The sequence below is a fragment of the Apteryx mantelli genome, chromosome 18, assembly GCF_036417845.1.
Source record: "Apteryx mantelli isolate bAptMan1 chromosome 18, bAptMan1.hap1, whole genome shotgun sequence".
Classification (NCBI taxonomy): Eukaryota; Metazoa; Chordata; class Aves; order Apterygiformes; family Apterygidae; genus Apteryx; species Apteryx mantelli.
In genome coordinates, this window is record NC_089995.1 from 6,683,435 (window position 1) to 6,701,910 (window position 18,476).

Here is an 18,476-nt window from a genome sequence, read left to right on the forward strand (position 1 = left end):
TAGGGAGCAGGGTACAGGGACATTCAAGAGTTTCAGCCTGGAAACAGTCCTGGTCCAACAACGCTGGGGCTGGGTACAGTGCAGTGCAGGTGTCTCTCCCTGCCCCATGCTCCCCAGAGCCCTGCGTTCCAGGTGACCAGGTGGTTTTGCTCACAGCAGGGTATAAATGCCACAAGCCTGCTTGAATTTAGCTTTCCATGCAGTTTCATAAGCCCTGCAGAACCAGGAGTGCTGGAGCAGGAAGTGCAGAATCAGAAGCAGTTTAGATTCAGCAGATCTTCCTAGCTCTAGCTCAGGCCTGGTCCTGCAGGACTGGGCTAGTTTGCACAAGAAGAGCGTCTCTGCCATGTGCTCCTCATCTTGATTATCTGTGTTTTTCCTTTATCTGGGGTACCGCAGCTCCTCCCAATGATGGAGCGCTGGCTCTCTAATCAGCTTTAATCCCTAGCTGTCTTCGGAGGGTCAGGTCAGGAGAGGTTTGAGGTCTTCAGCCCTGAAGTGAAGCCCTCCCTGCCTCAGACAGGGCTGCAATTGAAACCAGCTGATCCCAAGTCGCTTGCAAACATTTCCATTTCAAACCACTGAAGTTTTATGTCTTTCTAGTAAATTTTTTTCTTAAGCCTCATAAATCTCATAAAGATCTGGAACAGCTAGTAAATTTGGCCATTCAGATGCACGTTTTCCAGTAAAGAGGATAATGATTGCTGTTTCTGATGCCACTTGCCCTCCCCACCCCCTCAGCTGTAGGACTGCGCCTCCCGGCGGTCTGACTGCTGCTTGCACGCAAATCGGGCCGTACTCTGAAAGCAGCTCACACGGGTTGCCTTTGCATTGCTCGTTTTGTTGGGAAAATTAAAAGGGATGCTGGTCAGCCATTCAGAAAGGAGCTAGGGTTTTCTGGACATCTACTAGCTTTGCTATTGCCCCAGTACATAACCTGAACACATTTCACAAATGTCTTGGATCAGAAAAAATAGCTTTGTGCTTGCTTGCTCAGAGCATCAGGAATCGTGCTGAATTCAGGCCAGGCAGCCGGGGTTACACAGTGGGGGCAATGGGAAGCCTCAAAACTCTGGAGGGGCTGGGGGACAAGGGCCCTGCCAACGTCCCCCACCGAACAGGGAAGAGGAGAGGGCTGTGCCGTCAGCAGGGCCGCGGCCGTAGCGCCTCCTGCTCCTTCCCTCTGAGGAGCCTGGCTTGCGGTGATACCTGGGCAGACTGCAGAGCTGTGATCGCCTCTAGTCCGTGAGACAATCGGGAAGAAGAACTTTCTGCATCCTCCTCGCTGTACCGGTGGCCAGCCTGGTCTGGTCCATTGGGCTTGGATTTCCAGGTAGACCTGAAAGCATATAAACCCAGGGACTCTACTTCTCAGACTTTCATTGGAAATGCCAGGCAAAAGTGCTTAAGATACTTAGGAAAACATACTATAGAAATAGAAAATTGCAAGCATATTTTCCCTTTTATTTGTTGTCTCCTAAATCCAAACAAGCTTATTTCCTTTCCTGTAATGCTGCTTTTGATAATCTTATGCCAAAGGCATTGAATCTGTTCTTATTGCTGTCAATAGCAAGATGCCTGTTGCGTTTAATGGTTCGGCTATTAAAGCGCTGCATCCCAGTTGTTTGGCTGTGAGCGATCCCAAGATATTGCAGTGACAATATGGAACCTTTTTCCTCTCTGAATGTTTCTCTGCAAAGTTTGACCATTTTGGCTGGGGTAAAACATGTGTCTATCTGGGATTCTTTCCAAGGATGAGATTTTGACAGCTGTGCTCATGCTGGCAAAAATCCTGACATCTTGTGCTTCATCGAAATAGCAGCTTCTTAGCGGAGAGGGGTGGGAATCTGATTTCATAGATGAACTCTTATGAATTGAAGACTGTGAGTCTAGCTTAATTCTTTTTATTTGGGGGAAGATCTTAACCCATCGTCTGAGAGCAGGGTGGAACCTCTCTTTGGTCCCCTCTCCACCTGTGGGCGCAGATGGCTGGGCAGGGAACCGATAGGAGTCCTCTGTGCAGCTGCCAGCTTTGTGCAGCAGTTTGGGACATGCCTTGGACTGCACCCATAAAAGTGGGTGTCAGCCTGTTCTGAGTACATAGCTAATGATTTTCATTTCCATATTAGATGTTTGGGCATGAATGGTGGGTGGTGTTAGGGCACTTCCAATGAGAATCCACCTTTGCGGCTGTGATCAAAGCTTGGCCTATTATTTATGCCAAATAGTTTATGAAAAAACAAAGCCCTGATACAGCTTGAAGTAGCCTGTTAGGGGGCATTTATTATTATTGCTATGGTGATGATGATTGGGTGTTTATTTGTGTTTTTTTAATAGAAACTCCATCTTGACGTTGGAAATATTTCCATCAAAAGCTGTAATTAATCAAAAATGTATATTTCTGCAGTAGTCTTCAGTCTGGTGAACTGTCATTCTTCTAATGAAAATTCATGTGTTTGGAGACTAGAGTTCTTATTTGTACAAACAGAGGACTGCGGCATAGAGAATTGTGTCACAAGATCACCCAGGAACTCCACAGCAAAGCCAAGGATAAACTGGAACAGGACTGGTTGAAGATCACCAAAAAGTTTTTGGAAGGTATTTTGCAAATATTACATTTATTTCAGGTTGTCTAATGCCAGTTTGTTCCTTTATATTTTATCAATACAAATGAAAAAAAAAGCCAAAACATTTTAAAATCATGTCAAGAACTGTTTTCCATTTCTGGTATTTCACTGAAAAAAAAAAAGGAAAAATTTATTTTGTTACAAAAACCAGCAATTAAACAACAAAACCCCAAACAAAACACCTTCTGAAGAAAACAATTCAAACAATTTTGATCAGGAAAAATTGTGTCTTAGGGTTAGACACACAAAATGAGATATTCATGGCAGATCTAAAATCATTTGTGTTACTTTAACTTTCAAGGAAGAACGGCTACACTAACTTAAATTACTCATACTTGCTGTGCATTAGGTGATGTATATGTCTATATGTAAATGACTACATGTGACATTTGTAGACATTTATATCAGCAGGCACCTGATAGCCTCTTCCTGTGTCTAAGCCCTAAAGCCTATCTTACAGATCTGCGCGGCTGTAGGCCCCTGTAATATGGTAGGTGAGGCAGATTTGAAATGGTTAAATTGGGGACAGCCCCAGAAAGAGAATTCATGCACGTGCAGAGTGCGGTCCCACAGTGCTGTGATTGCAATCAGGCATGCATACGAGGTAGAATTTCTCTGAGCATATATTATTTATCCGCATATACACAGTCGCTGCTTTATGGAAGGTTAGTGACCTAAGTTGAGTCGCCAGAAAAATGACCAGTAACCATGAAATTATATGGGGAAAAACTGTATGCCATACACTTTTCTTAGGGGACACGGGGTTTAAGAGTATAGTAAAGGACACTGTATTGTGCAGGATGTTTGGTGAGCGTGGCACTGACTGATGGCCTTGGGGGCCCTTTCAAACTCCTGCCTTAGTAACAACCTCTCCCTTCCTCTCCCACTTGTTTCTTGAAAACCAAGGCAAATATTAGCACGTCGCTGAGTGTTGGGCTGCTGTGTTTAGAATGCTTCTAGTACCCAGGTTAGCTTGATTAAAACTAACATGTCCAGCTCTACACTGAGGAATGCTGATTGCCTGTCTGCCATAAATTAAACCGAAGTTCCCACTTTAAGTTGACTTACAGGTCTGCAACACACGTGTTTACTCCGAGATAGCATAAGGCAGATGTCTTCATCTTCGCTGGCTCTTAACAGGTTATGCACATTGATTTTAAATTACTTAAAGCCTTTAAAACAATTTTTTTAAATGCTTATTCCCCCCAACACACACCTTAACTTTTAGCTGGCCTAAGCCAGAAACACTCAGGATCACGTGATTCTAAAACAGACCATCATAAACCATGCAACAGCTTTAAATCCACAGCGTGGTTGTTACCTGTAACCAGTGAAGAGGCTGGAATAATTATTGCTCATGTTTACACTTCTGTATCTCAGTGGGTTACATTCAATCCCTTAATGATGATGATTAAAAACATACTGAAAACACATAGTAATTAGAGAGAGCACTTACTGCGATTCTGAAAGCACAGAGGTGGCTCTGAAGTGTAGCTGGACACAGTGACGGCTGCCAAAGCGTTGCGAGAGTCAGGAGCATTGTGCCGCCGGGAGTGGGTAGCGGGAGGCCGGCTGAATGGGCGACGGCGCGTCCGGTTTGCACGGTGCCGTCTCTGCCCGCTGCACCGACCTTGGAATCGCTCCTTGTGCATCAGCGAGACCTCGGCGAGCTGCAAAGGGAGCCGGCTGGCTGGGGGGGAAGGGTCACGTCAACGCTCGGTTTCTTAATTTATGTAAAGCCAAAGCTGAACTTTGATTTCTTTGTGGGGGGCTTTTTTTTATTTTTGAGGGTGAGGCAGTATTTAAGAACGGGGGGAAGAGGGAGGAAGTTTGGAATGACAGCTGAGAACGGGCAGCGGTTCAGGCACTTTGTGCCCTGCCGGCGTTTTAACATGAGTTCTGACATACGAAGTTGTTCTCTAATAGCATGCTATAAACCTCGTGTTTTAAGAGTGTTTCTGTGGTTGAGCGACGGGGCCGTGTCTTGTGGAATGTACTTGTCCGATTGTTTTTTCCATTTAAACAAACAAACAAACTCTCATTATAATAAGAAAAGACGGAGGGAGGAGTGATGGGGGTTGTGCTATAAAACTGGGTTTGCTGGAAAAGTTGTCCTGTTTTCCGTCACTTAATTTTGACTGACAAGGGGAGCGCAAAGGCTGGAGAAAATACAGCTACTTTTTTGGAGATATTTTTGTGAGCACAGGAGATGAGTCCTCTCAGGAGGGAGCAATTTAGCCGTATCTAAAGAAAGCAGAGGCAGAGAAACAGGTGCTCCTCAGCATTTCCTAGTTTTCCTTGGAGGTTCAGTGGTCAGTCTTTTATTTTTCTATACCATATCTCTTGCTAATTTTCTCTGCGAACGCAAATTCAGCATTTGTCCCTGTGCTGATGCCTCAGTTACCTGCTCCCACCAGATGCGTCTCCCGTTCCCGCGGTGTTCCTGTCTCGCTGATGTCTCCTTGCAGGTGACCGGCTGTCAGCTAATACTCAACATGGCTCAAGCAGGGCTCTTAATCACTTCCCCTAAGGCCTATTCTTTCTTAAGCGCTGTGGACAGTCTTACGATCCTGCCTGTCACTCAGACCTGTAGACATTATCTTTGACTCAGACGTCTCTCTTGGTTCATGCCTTCAGGCTGTGTCTAAATCTTGCCACTTGTTTCTGCATAACCTCTCTAAAATACTGCCACTTCTGTCCCCTCTCATGGCTTATACACTTGTTCAGACTGTCATTATTGTGCTTCTCAGTTACTAGTACAACGTTGTTAATTCTGGCCTTGACAAATCCAATCTCACCCCATGCTGCAAAAAAGATGATGATTTGCCTAGCCTGCCTGTCACCCCTCTCTTTGCATCTCTCTTGCAAGTCTCTGCTTTTGATCATATCAAATATAATCTACTTGTCTTCATTCTCAAGGTCTTTCATGGCCTGTCTCCACCCAATATAGTATTTTTCCTTTGTGGTTATGATGCTGGTTGAGACCTCTGATCAGCCCTCTGTGCCGCTCTCTGTTGCCCACTTCTTAAAATTTCAAACCCACGTGCATTTTCCTGTGCTGTTCAGGCTGCTTCATAATTCTCTTCCCAGTTTCTCTTTAAAACTCCTTTTCTAAGATACGTATAAAGCCTTCACAGTAGTGAAGCTGTCGGTGTCGTGGGATCTATGATGACTATGCTAATTTTGGTGGTTTCCGTGAACCGCCCTTGTCTGTAACATCATCTGGCAGCTTCCCGCTTGCAGTGAAACCTTCCTGGTTCAGGAACCATCTGTTTGTTCTGGTTTTGCCAGTTGTCCCTGTGGGACTGTGTCCTGCGAAGGGAATACACAGGCCCTGTGCTAATACAAAGTAATAAAAATAAACAGAAAAAGCCAGCATTGATAGCACCATGAGTCTCTTGTTCACTGCTCTGTCGTTGCTCATGTGACGCTGGACGCGCACTGATCCTGGAGAAAGTTCACAGTTTTTGCTTGCTTCTGGAAAAGGCAGAGGAATGGACTCCCCTCCCTCTGCTGTGTCTCTTGCCCAGGGCCCTTTCAGCGCTCCATCATCCGGTAAAATGAAGGTAAAATGCTTAAAAAGCAGGATGCCAAGAGGTAGGATGAGCATTATGGAATCCCTCTTTTGGGTCTCCTGTCCGTCCTGGTGGTGTTCAGAGCTCAGCGCTTGTTGGCGGATAGTTTGGGGGACTTGCAGAAAATGAGCTGGCATCTGGAGTCTGTTTACTAGAAGAGACAGCAATGCCATGGGTCCACATCCGATTCAAGTTTTTATTCTTGTTGGTGTGTTCACTGGAGAAAGCTGTGGGTGCAGGGAGTCCACACTGGCCTCTCTCAGCCCTGGCCTGTGCAGGTCAGTGTCAGATGCGTACTGGTGAGGCTTTGCAGCATGCTCTGGAGCTATACTTCAGCCCACAGTCTCCTGGAGCTGCCGGTCGTGTCAAACCAGTATGAGCAATGGGTTTAAAACTTTTTTTTCAAATGCAGTCTTTGCAGTTTTGCCTATGAAAAAAAGAATTGGGTGCCAAAATGTCTGACTACAAACCCCAACTGCAGAGCAGTTCGTTTTCCTCTGTGAGAAGGAAGAACTCTGAAAACCAAAAAAACCCGCCCTGCGTCAGGAGCAAAGGTCGCTGCCTCTGCGGCCGCTGAGTGTGTAGCCCAAGGCCAGTCAACATCTTGAGCTTTCTACTGTGGCTTTGGGACCTTTTACAAAAGCTGGGCACGTTTCCAGCGCTGAGCTGTAAGAAGGACAGTTGACCCAGTTTGCACCTGGGGCATCTCGGCCTTATTTCAGTTTCACATAAGGCTTTGTCTCGGTTTATTTTATTTTATGTGGATCTTTTTTTTTTTCTGGTTATACTGTCACAGGAAATTCTCACTGTTCTATTACTTTTTTCCTGTTGGAAGTAGCCTTAAAATAAAATGAATAAATATATGTACATGTATATAAAAATATGCAGACAGGAAAGCCATTCAGATCTGGAGAGGTCTTGATAACGCTGCTGATGAGGTTGCCAGAGTTTTCCCTGAGTCGGAGCTGAACAATTCCCCAGCACCTCCCCGGCCCTTGGGAGCTGCCGCCGGGGTAGCTGCAAAGCTTCTAATTCTGACTACAGGTGTTTGGTTTGAAAGACTCCACATGCCATGTTGTAATCTCATTTAGGAAAGAGCTAATTAAATAAAAATACAGATGTGTTACAGTCACAGTTCCTGAACATCTGAAATGCCCGTGGGTTTAAAAAAAGTACAGGATAAACCTCTCCAAATGAGCACTATCCACTTGTCTTTGGTAATATTACCCAGTATTAGTAATTTAAATAAAAAGGAGAGAGAATTTTGAGTGCTAACATCTGCTTCTAGCCATCTCTTTACAGCAAGAACATTGTGTTTAAAAAACAAACAAGAAAGGAGTGCTTCTCCTCTGGTTCTGCCGCTCTGCATATCCAAATAGTCTAGCTGTTGTTTACTTCTTGTGCATTGTGTACCGTCATTAGTGTTTAGCACCATTTTCTCAAAGTATCATAAACTGTCAAAAACATTCCTGGGTGCAAAGCAGTAGCTAGATCTGGTCAGCTTTGTACTAACAAATTAGATAGTTGCTGATTTAGCTCTTTTGATTCATTAATTTGATATCTGTAAATGCTAATATACTCTGTGTAATTTGGATGAAAAATTTATGTTGAAAAGTGCTAGACAGCTTTTAATATGGACTCTGTTCAGTAATAACGATGATAGTGGTAATGATAACAATAAACTACAGAATTCGTATGGTCTTAATTCAGCAAAACATTTAATCCCATGCTTAGCTTTAAGCATGTGTGCATTCCTGTTTGTCAGAGTTAAGCATGCGCTTTAGCTCTTTGCTATATTACTGCTTATTGCAGCTTGTGCTTCTACTGTCCTTTGTTTGCAATGTGTTATTTCTGACAGAAATAAGCTTTTGGACTAGTAAATGCTGCAGAATGACTAATACGTTTTCCAGTAGGATTTTGGGGGGTCACAACAACATCTGAGGGGTGTTAGCTTGTTTGTTTACTACTTATTTTACAAGATTGCTTGTCTCTTATTGCCACTGTTCAACCAGTTTTCCGTAGTGCTACCTCATGGGAGCAGATCCTCAGCTGGGAGTGGAGACTCTTTGCCTTGGAGGGAGTGTATGAAGGTAGCTCTGTTAGCAAACCTGGTAATTTTATTGTGTATCTTCTGAGTAATGTGTCAGGTTTCTCTTAAAGCGTGAGCTCTTGGAGTCCTGCTTTTTTCTTGCATACTCACTTTTCGTGCACACAACACCAAACCCAGCACATTTCTTCTTCACACAGATGCAAGCAAGCACATTTCTGGTCTTCATGGTGGTGGGTGAGAACTTGAAATGTGACCTGGCGGTTATGTTCTAGGCTCTAAAATCAAAAGGCAAATGAGAAGCACTCCACATTTATTATGATATTTTTCATGATTTTCAAGCCTATTTCAGGACTTTCCTGAGACCTGACTCACAGTTTTTGAGCACTTAGTTTGGCAAGTCCTTGAGCTCCTGAAAGTCTAGCTTGCAGGGATTCAGTTTTTTATCAAACTTTTTAGAGAGTCCATCCTTTCTTGCTGTGCCAAGCATTTTGGAAGCACCATGTGAGAGAAAGTGTGGGTCTTAAAGACCGTACAGTCTAAAGGGATTGCCAAAGAGCAGGGAGTACCACTGCATCAGGTTTCACAATCCCAGAGCACGTTTTGCAGCATGCACCATGGAGGGCAGAAGCCTAACGCAACACCAGGCTCCTTGCGTGCGTGGCTAACCTGCAGCTATGGCTCGAGCTTCCAGCTGCCGAGGGATTTCTCGAGCCTGCCGCAGCATCAACACATGCCGTGATGCCACGCAGCTGCGTGTGCAGCAAGTGCGAAAGCCTCAGCGAGCAGGGAGAGCGCAGACTTTCCACCTGGAGTCATTGGGGTGTTATTAAATGCCTCCAAAATCAATGAGAATCCTTCCATTGTCTCAACTGGTCTTTGAATCAGGGGCTCTTAAACAGGGGATGTTGTTATTCTTTTGTTCCACATTCCCATGATTTTTTTTTTTTTTTTTTTTTAACTGAAATGCGGTGATGTCAGTTTTATCCTGAAAGCCAGAGGTGGAAGGAATGGTTAGCCAAGATTAAAGTCTCAGGTTTTTCAATTTCCTTATGTAACTTATGGCTGTATGTCAGTAGTAGTAAGCAAAGGAAAATGCACTAGCTAGACCAGTGTTCTGTTCAGTTGCCTGAGGCCCCAGCTGAAATTTAATAAGCAAATGTAAGATTTTAGTGTTTTGGAATGGAAACTTTACGGTAACCTCTTCCTGCAGTCCCTTTTTAAGTGATGTATCACATGTATGGGTTGTGCAGTACACCTTAGATGCCGAACCCAGCTCTGTGATGCTGTTGTGTTGTCAATCCTGCCCTTTCTTTGCCTTCGCTCTGGGCAGGACAGCATCAGCGTGGTTGTTGCAATGTGAAATGGCAGACCAGACCGTGTGATGGCGTGGCCTTCCTCTCCGAGGTTGGAGCCACGTGAGCCTTGAGGTCACAGAGCAGTCTGGTGCTGAATACAGTTATGTTACGTTATGGCTGGGAATGTAGTCCTGCAGCTCCCATTCAAACAGCTTCCGAAGCTGTTGGTTAAGGGGGGGGGGGGGAATTTCTACTGGAGCTTTTTTTTAAAAAGAGATAATCAAAACATGTTCAGGGGTGGCTTATGGAGAGCTGATCCTGGCTTGGGGAATGAGAGAAAGGGGGACATGACTTCTCCCAGCCCTGTTAGTTCTTATTCTTTGGCTCATTTTTCAGCTTCCAAAACACAGCAGTCTTCTATGAGATTCTCTCAAAATTTTTGGTTTTTATCAAGACAAAAATTCTGTTATTGTTCGAGGAGTCACCTGTCAAAGCAGGTTTGGCTCACCAGGGAGAATGCAAAACCCTTCCATGGGAAATCAGAAAAAAGATCACAATTTTAAATATCCAAAGCCTCTGTCTCCTGCGCGACAGTAGTGAGCAGTGTGTGCTCTCCCCTGTTTGTTGTTGGTTTGTGTTTGACTCTACCTGATATTTAAAGTTTCTTCATTATGATGTTTCATGGAGACTTGTAAACTGTTCCTCATCTTTTTTGCAGGCATGAAAATCTAGTCTTGAAGGTTGTGTTCAGAATCAGATCCTATCAGTGGCTGTTGGCAGGAATGTGCTGAGATGGCAAAGGGAGTTTTACTCTTTCTTCAGCTCCCCACCGCCCTTCCCCATCAGTACCAGCTGGAACAGCCCATTAGTCTGGGATTTTCTGCATGTTACTCAATACCTCCAATATCCGTTGCTGTCTTTAGATGAAGAGGCTGAACAACTTTCAGGAAGTGTATTGCATCTTGAATTCAGGCTAACCACAAAAAAAAAAACTCTTTCCCTTGTGCCAACTGCATATTCTAGCTTTATGTCCAAACAGCACATGCAGGTGGTGTACAAGTGGCCAGTCAAACATAGAGACTCCTGTCTAGGAAAGCACATAAACATGTTCTTAACGTTATGCCTGAGAGTAGACCCATAAAAGCCAGCAGTGTATGCAAGTTATGTTCCTTGGGTGCCTTTCATGTGCTTTTCCTGGGTTAGGGCCCAAAATGAGGCTGTCTCACTGCATGTTCAGGAATAGTTACTGAGGATGGAAATTAGGTATACTCTGTTTTAAAAATCAGGTCTCCATATCTGTAAAGTGTTTAGAGTTCAGCCAGTGAAAGGTCCTACATGATAATAAACCACTGTTCATTCCTCTTTCCTTCCCCATGTGTGTTTATTTCTGTTTGCGCCTCTTTCTTTTGCAGATGGCCGATAAATCTTGTCAGTGTTTTTTTGGCTTTACAGCCTTTTCTCAATCATCCTTCTTTTCGTGTCTCCAGCAATGTGCAAATCTGATCGCTTGCTATTTCTGCTAAGCGTATTTCCTTTCCGCGATACCTTGTCTAATTTGGGGGGCTTTTTTGGTGGGTGATAAAGGGACAAATTTGCAGTAGTCAAAAAATATCGCCATCCCCAGTGCATGAAAAAAATGAATGCTTTTTAGTCACTGATAAAATATAATAGTTTGGGAGTTTCTTGTCGAGGTTGGAAGACTAACCAGTAGATTCCTGAGAAGCATCTTGTAACGTCTGTTAGATCAATTGGAATTGTATCGCAGGCCAGGGGAACAATACTACACAGGCCCTTAAAGTGGAGTGAACACAGATGACATTTTTATTCATTCTCAGCCAGATTGCTTGGTATTGTGTCCTTTCTGTGAAAAATGACACTCTGGCAACAGGCCACTGACTGCAAAAGAACTTGGCATGGACCTCCTGTTTGTCTCAGCCTGAGCTGAGCATCACCAGACATGCCACACTGCTACCCCCAGGCTAAGAGCGCGAAAGCACCCTCTTTCTTTAATCAGCACCTCTGTGCCTTTTTTGATGGAAAATACTTGAGGGAGGAGGGATAGTTCCTGACTGTTGAGATCTCTGGTGGCACCAGCAATGTTACTTTGCTCTCCCTGTAGTCAGAGCATTGGCTCTGCCGGCTGAGAATAGCTGACAAGCAGCCTAGCCAGCTCCAAGTACAGATTTTTCAAGGCTTCTGGTTCTTTGTTTCCCATCTCCTTTTTCCTTTCAGGTATCTTAAGTGAGATTTTCAAAACCCTCCAAGTGATTCAGAAGACAAATCCAATTGTACCTGGGCCACTATAGCTAGTGCAGTGGGTACTGACATAGCCAAAACCCCAAGGATTTCCCTGAGACTTTTCAGAGGGAGACTCCCCAGGCTCCGCAGTCTGTCTGAAATGGAGAGCTTCTGAAAGGTGACTGGGTACACTGTGGACAAGGTGATATGCCGAGCGGTGGGTTATATTGCAGCAGGGATCTTGGTATCAAAACCAGTGCAGTTCCAGGGTATTTACATTATTTTCCAGTAATCCATATCATAAATCGTCTTGCCAAGGTCCCTGGTGGAACTTTCTGGCCTAAGAGAGTGGTTTAAAACAGAGAGAGTGGAGGAAGGCTTTTCCTCTTCAAAGAGCACAGTTTAACTATTAATTTTGTAGGATGCGCAGATATGTTATGCGAGTTAAATAGTTTTCATTCCATCCATTCCATCCATCCTTCCTTCCAGTAGGAGCATGGTGAGATATGCAACAGCCACAGCCGTGCACTAGGAGACACTGGATGGAAAAACTGACTCTGGAATTCTGTTCTACCCACTGGAACCAAATTCTCATTGTGCCACTGTGGAGTGGGTATTTCTCTAACTGAATAGTTGCGTTTTTCTGGGGTAAGGACAATGTCTTTGCTTTCAGCTGCGATGCGGTATGACATGTACACTAGGACCTGTCAGAATTCATGAAGTCAGCTCGGTTTCAATGTTAATAAGCGCTTAATCAAGTCATTTGTTTCATCCAGGATGTCGCATTCAGCAGCGGATTGTGAAATGCTTGAAAATGGGAATCATAGGAGCATTATTTAATGCTAAGTGTTATCCACATCATATCTGAAGCTTGAACATGCCAGGAAAGCATCCTTCACATTCTGCAGCTACTCTATCCAAGCTTTCAGGATCAATCGTGAATTGGCTGGGTACGTACACTACTACTCTCTGTATGTGTGTGGCATAATATTGTATGCCGTATGCAGGAATTCATTCTCATACTGCCTGTCTGTTACCTGTTTTCTATGTGTAGTTCTTTTACTTTAAAATAATACTATGCACTGTTGGACCAATCACTTTAATTCAAGATAGACACTTTAAACCTAACAGAAACTATCTGAAACTTAAAACCAGTAGTCCTCCCTCTAGTCCGTTTGTGATATGTAAGGAGAAAGAAAGAGGTTCAAGCCAAGCAGCTGCCAGTGGGATTAAGTTGGAAGCTATCCAGAGGGACCAGATTTATGATTATCATCTCCTGTTCTTGATGTAGCCTTCAAGAGGCACAGAACTAGGGGCCAAAATTGCATCTTTATTATTTAGGTCCCATAAGTTTTTTCCAGTTGCAAAGCAGAAAAGGAAGCCATAGTGAACTCATGGTAAATATTGTCCCCCTGTATTTTCCTCCTCTGTTTAAGTTACATTTGATGTTGCGTCACGTTTTTTTACAAGCTTGTTTCTGTCTGCAAATATGCAGGCATGGTACATACTCTCAGCAATAATAAAAAACATATCTGAACAGGGTATATGGGACGTATGTTGCTATACAGCTATGTCATTATGTAAAAAATTTCTGCAGAGTGAAACACTGAAAAGTCATTTTTTTTGTCCTAGGGAACCGTTTTCATTTTATATTGTAGATTTTTAGACCTCTTGCACGTAGGCGTACTTCTTGTGAACCAGACCCTTGTGGTAGGTACTGTGCACACAGAAGTAAAAAGAGTCTGGGTCATATCTGGGAAAAAAACATTTTGGTTTGGCATTTTTCCGAGAGTCTATCCTGAAATACTCAGCGAACAAAGATGGAGAAGGGGAATTATAAGAAAGGGAGAAAAATTTAATTTTCTCCAAATTTTATTTTGTGCTTCCACAGGTTCAGTCAAAATGAACCCTGCTTACTTCCAACCAGTGCATCAAAAATATTGAATGTTTTCAGGATTAACATTTTCTGTGAAAATTTTTGTGTTGTCCTAAAAGTCATTTCTCACTAGAAAATGTTTTGCCTGAGTTCAGTTCAAGATCTATTGAGTGCTGGAGCAATTAAAGTATCTGCGACTGTAAGGAGTCTTGGAAGTGCAGGAGACAGAGAGGATCACAGCTAAAGCTACTGAAATACTTTCTATCAGAAATAAGAGTGTTTGGAAACCTCAGTTTCAAACAAAATGTTGTGTTCACATATACCAAGTTCCAAATACTCATCTTCTCCTCCCACCCACCCCACTAAACAAATGGAAATCTATGAAATACTCAGCTTTATATCTCCAGGAGGACAGAAACTGCTTTATTTCTGTTTTAAAGTTTTTGGCAGGTGCTCAATATTTATGAGAATAGGATCATAAAATGACATAGATAGGTTGGTGGGAAAGGTGCTGTGGGAATTTTGAATATGACTTTGTAAACTGTCACATTTTTCAAATCTTAAACTTCAAATTTGAACCAGGTTGTTTGTTCATTTACATGTATCATAGTGTAGATATTGTGGGTAAGGAAATTTTTAAATCAATGAAATGTTTATATGTAGGGCTGGATCATGCCTTCATATTCTACAATCAGTTAAGTTGCTTTTATTTAATTCTTGTAACCACTACCCTTTTTAAAAACAAAAAGAGAAAAAGCCTTTTAAATATTTTTCATTAAAACATACTATTAAGTGGGTAAGTGCCCTAAGTATATTTTAATTTAATTTAGATTTAACAGCAACATTTTTCCCATGCTAATTAAATGCCAGTTTGTTATTAAGAAAATATTTATTGAAGTTGAACTCAGTGATAGATACATATCTATCACATCACTGTTAAACCTCATTAAATAGTGTTTTAATTGCAATTTGTTTTTAATTACCATTCATTAAGCATATTATTAAATCTAAATTGCATACTTATGAACGACGGGTTTGCCAATAAAAGTGGCTAAGGCTCTTAACTACTGCATTGCTTCTGGGTTCCCCTAATTTGAGGTGTGCAGGGTGAAAGTTTGACCTATTCGCATTATTGCCAGCTTGTGTGCCCTCCTTGCCAGCCTGCATGTCCCGTCTTTATTAAATAGAATTAAGAGCATCTGAGCCGGTCAACAGATATAAAAGGAAAATAAAGTAAGAAAAATGGTGACAAAACAGCTCTTTGGGCAAGGAAGGAGGGAGCCAGCGGGGAGGAAGCTGAAGCAAAGAGGGAACAAAGGCAGAGAAAATACAAATTAGGACATTGAAAACAATCATCTACGTTAAAAGAAGCAGAGGATGGGGACTGGCCGCCTGAAGGATGCAGAGGGATGCAACTAATGGGTTGCAGAACTTTTTTTCTTTTAAGTCATCATTGCAAGTCCAGTCAAGGCCAGTTGCTGTTACCATCTGGTGACAGCCTGGTGGCTTTTCAGCAAAGTGAGCTGGTGATCTCAGTCCGTGTGATGCTGGCACAGCTGTTGGCATGGACAGCCCAGTTCTGGAGATCGGGACAGAAGCACGCTGTTTGTTGGTTGTTGTGCAGTATCAGTTCACAGATAATAATTATATATATAAAAAAATAGTGCCTTTCAATTTTTTGTGATGTGTGACCCTCTAAATTTTTTTTCCAGAGGCAGTGCGGGACCCCCTATAGAAATGTTGCTCAGATGAACAGCCTTACGGTATGTGTGAACTTGCTTTTCTCAGTCATGTTTGCCAGACTTCTAAGGCAGGCTGAAAAACCCCAATGTAGGAGGTTTTCCTTTCTAAGGATAATCAATTTATATCTCAACAAAAAGACCTCATTGAGTTATCTTATCATTTGCTGTACTTCTTTTTTTTTAGTTTCAAAAAAAAAAAAAAAAAGAATTCTGGAGCCTTTCGCCTGGAAATGATGCCCTGTTTTTGCCAGAAGGGAGGAAAGGCTCAGAAGAATGGTGTAAGGGTGCTCTTCTGAGGGACACCACTTCAGCATAACCAGTTAGTGAACTGGAGAGCCTTTCCACAGGCCAGTGGAGGGGGGTAACAGACCAACGGCCTTAGTGCCTCATGGGGTGCAGCCTTGCCATCCTCTAGGTGTTTAAGGACCAAGAAAAGATCTCTACGAGTGTCTGACCCTGTCAAAGCACTAGGGGAGGAATTAATGGGGACAGGGGCCATTGGACAATGCCATAGGGACAATAAGACAATGAAGGTGATGTATGTTGGAGTTTAAGGTGATGTATCTTGGCGATAGCTAAAGTAGCCTGAGCTGTTGCAGACTTTCCCATGGGCTCGGTATGGAAATGGAGTCAGGCTTTGTACGTTGACAGTACGTGGAGCACTCTTTGGCTTGGATTCTCCATGCACTGAGAATGGGTTTGTGCCAGGTTATCTCCATTGACTCTAATGGATTTTCTCCAATTCACAGTGCAGTTTAAATCAGATGCAGGACTTCTTTTCTTCTCTTTCCATTTCATGAATCTCTTTCAAAACCTTCTGTACCAGATGTTACAACGGTAAACAAATCATCCTGGCAAACCGAAGTATCTTCTCATATGTTAATGTATGTGTCACAGTAGGCGAGGTCCTAGCATCAGTGCCTCTATCTGCCTCTGGATCTTCTGCTCATAAAACATTAGTTATGCAACGTTTTTTTTTGGCAGATGGGTATCTTCCATGAAGAAGCCCTTTCCATTCCAATACAACAGTGCTTTTATATGGACTGTTTCAGTCTGTGTTGCGCAACCCTTTTGCACAATGATTCATTATGCTGTCTTGCTTCTTGATATGCTGAATCATTGGATGACATTTTGCCAGCTTTTCTGTATGCCAACAAAAACTTGCTCATGTTTCAAAGATAGAGAACGCTGCAGAAATCGCTGCAGCACAGTGAACCTCAACGTTTGTCTGAGAGAAGTTCTCAGCAGGCTTTAAACTCCTCCACATGGGTGGGGAAGTTATCTTTCGGCTCCCGCTCGCTTTGGATGGTTGTAGGAAATTGCACATGGGTTCCACTTGTCATTAGAAAGCTGCAGAAGGCCCAGGAGGCTCCTGCTCCCTCTAAACTGATGGCAACCAACTATTTTTGCACTGTGTCACCTTAACCAAGAGAAAATAAATCGATCCATCTATCCATAAAGCACAACCTGCATTTGAAGACTTCACCTAGCAGAAACAGGGAACTGTGGAAAAGACTCAAAGAGTATCTGTGCTGCTGTGTTGGGGGGCTGCACTGGGAGCTGTGCATCAGTACAGACTTCTCCCAGTGTTCCTCCATGACCCCGGGGTGCTCTGGTTATTGTGTAGAGCTGCTTATTTTTCATGACTCAGGGGCCTGGTAATGATTTCTAACTTCTGTTTTAAAAATGAATTTACTTTTTGTCAATCCTCTGCAGTATTGGCTCCTTGCAGTGGCAAATGACACTTGGCCATTCTGGGATTCTTTCTGATTTCTTTTTGTTAAGAGTTTTTAATTGTAAATATTTATCTGCTCACAAATACCTCCGAATTAACTGAGTGTATTCACAACTGTTCTGAGAAGAGGGACAAGATTTTGACCTGAGAGGAGTACATTACACTGCTTGAATACAAGCTTTTTAAGGAAATACTGTTGTATTTTTCAAATGTGTTCTTTGAATACTTTGTTGTATTTCCCAATGCACTTCAGTTACAAAGCACAGCGTAGTGGTATGTACGTTATGTACTTTGTGGTAAACATTTGAATGGCCTTTTTTTTTCCTACAAGGAGATTAACCCTGAATCCCAAGGGAAAATTCTAGGTTTTCACATTGAAGGAGACATCCTCAAAGATCTTAAGGGACGTTTGTTCATTTGATTTTTAAGTGTAATTATCACACTCATTGCATAGACAAAAGTATCCAGTGTTTTTGATGTCGTTACCTGACTGGGACTTTTATGAGACAGGCAGTTCTAATGACTGTTTTTTCCTCCTGTGCTTACTGCACGCACAAATTCAATGAGAATCTGTCCATCTGCAGTTAGGCTTTGATGTGAAATATAATAAATATCAGATTTTAAAGAGCAGCATGTACATATTTGTCTGACATGTATACGTATAGACAAGGTCAAGGAATTTACTGTAAGTGCTTTTATTCAGGGTCCAGCGTACGTGAAACGTTCTTCATATGGAAGCTGTAATTACCATAACATTTATATCTGTGCTTTGATATTGCCTTTATATATGTCTGTCAGTTCCCTGAGACAGTTCGCTGTCTCAGCCTTAGTTAAGAGTCCTGCATTATTTTGCAATGCAATGCAATGCAATTCTGCAGCGTATTTATTTGTTTACGTCTTCATTCCTCGTGCTGCCAGCTGCATGTCACCTTCTTGTCTCGCCACCTACTCTCATGACCAAATGATTTTGCAGGGCTGCCCTGTCAAAGAAGTGGGTCAAACAAGTTGCAAGAACTGCAGATTGGTTGGATGGGGATCCACCTAGCAACACCACCACACTAATGCTGGATTGGGAAATTTGCCCTACAGGAGTTTGTCTTGATTAAAGGCTTCAGCCTGTCTTTGCAACACAAACACAGGAGCCCCCATGCTGCTCGCTGAAATTTACAGCGTATTTTCTTTTTACTCAAGCATATTGAAGCAGAACAGAAGAAAGGATCAAAGGTACCGTAATGTTTCTATAAACAAGTACTACTTAGCTTGTTTTTTTTTTAATCTTGGGTTTATTTTTTTCCAAACAAATCTTCTAGGCACATTAGGCTCAGATTTCTTTTTATT

General features: G+C 42.8%; 1 long non-coding RNA gene across 1 annotated transcript; it reads left to right on the forward strand.

Annotated features, from left to right (window-relative positions):
• Window positions 1–12,607: 12,607 nt before the first annotated feature.
• LOC136993649 (uncharacterized) lies at window positions 12,608–18,148 on the forward strand. The gene is made up of 3 exons (XR_010886044.1): window positions 12,608–12,735; window positions 15,374–15,424; window positions 18,112–18,148. It is a non-coding gene; the product is annotated as an uncharacterized lncRNA (long non-coding RNA).
• The last annotated feature ends 328 nt before the right edge of the window (window positions 18,149–18,476 follow it).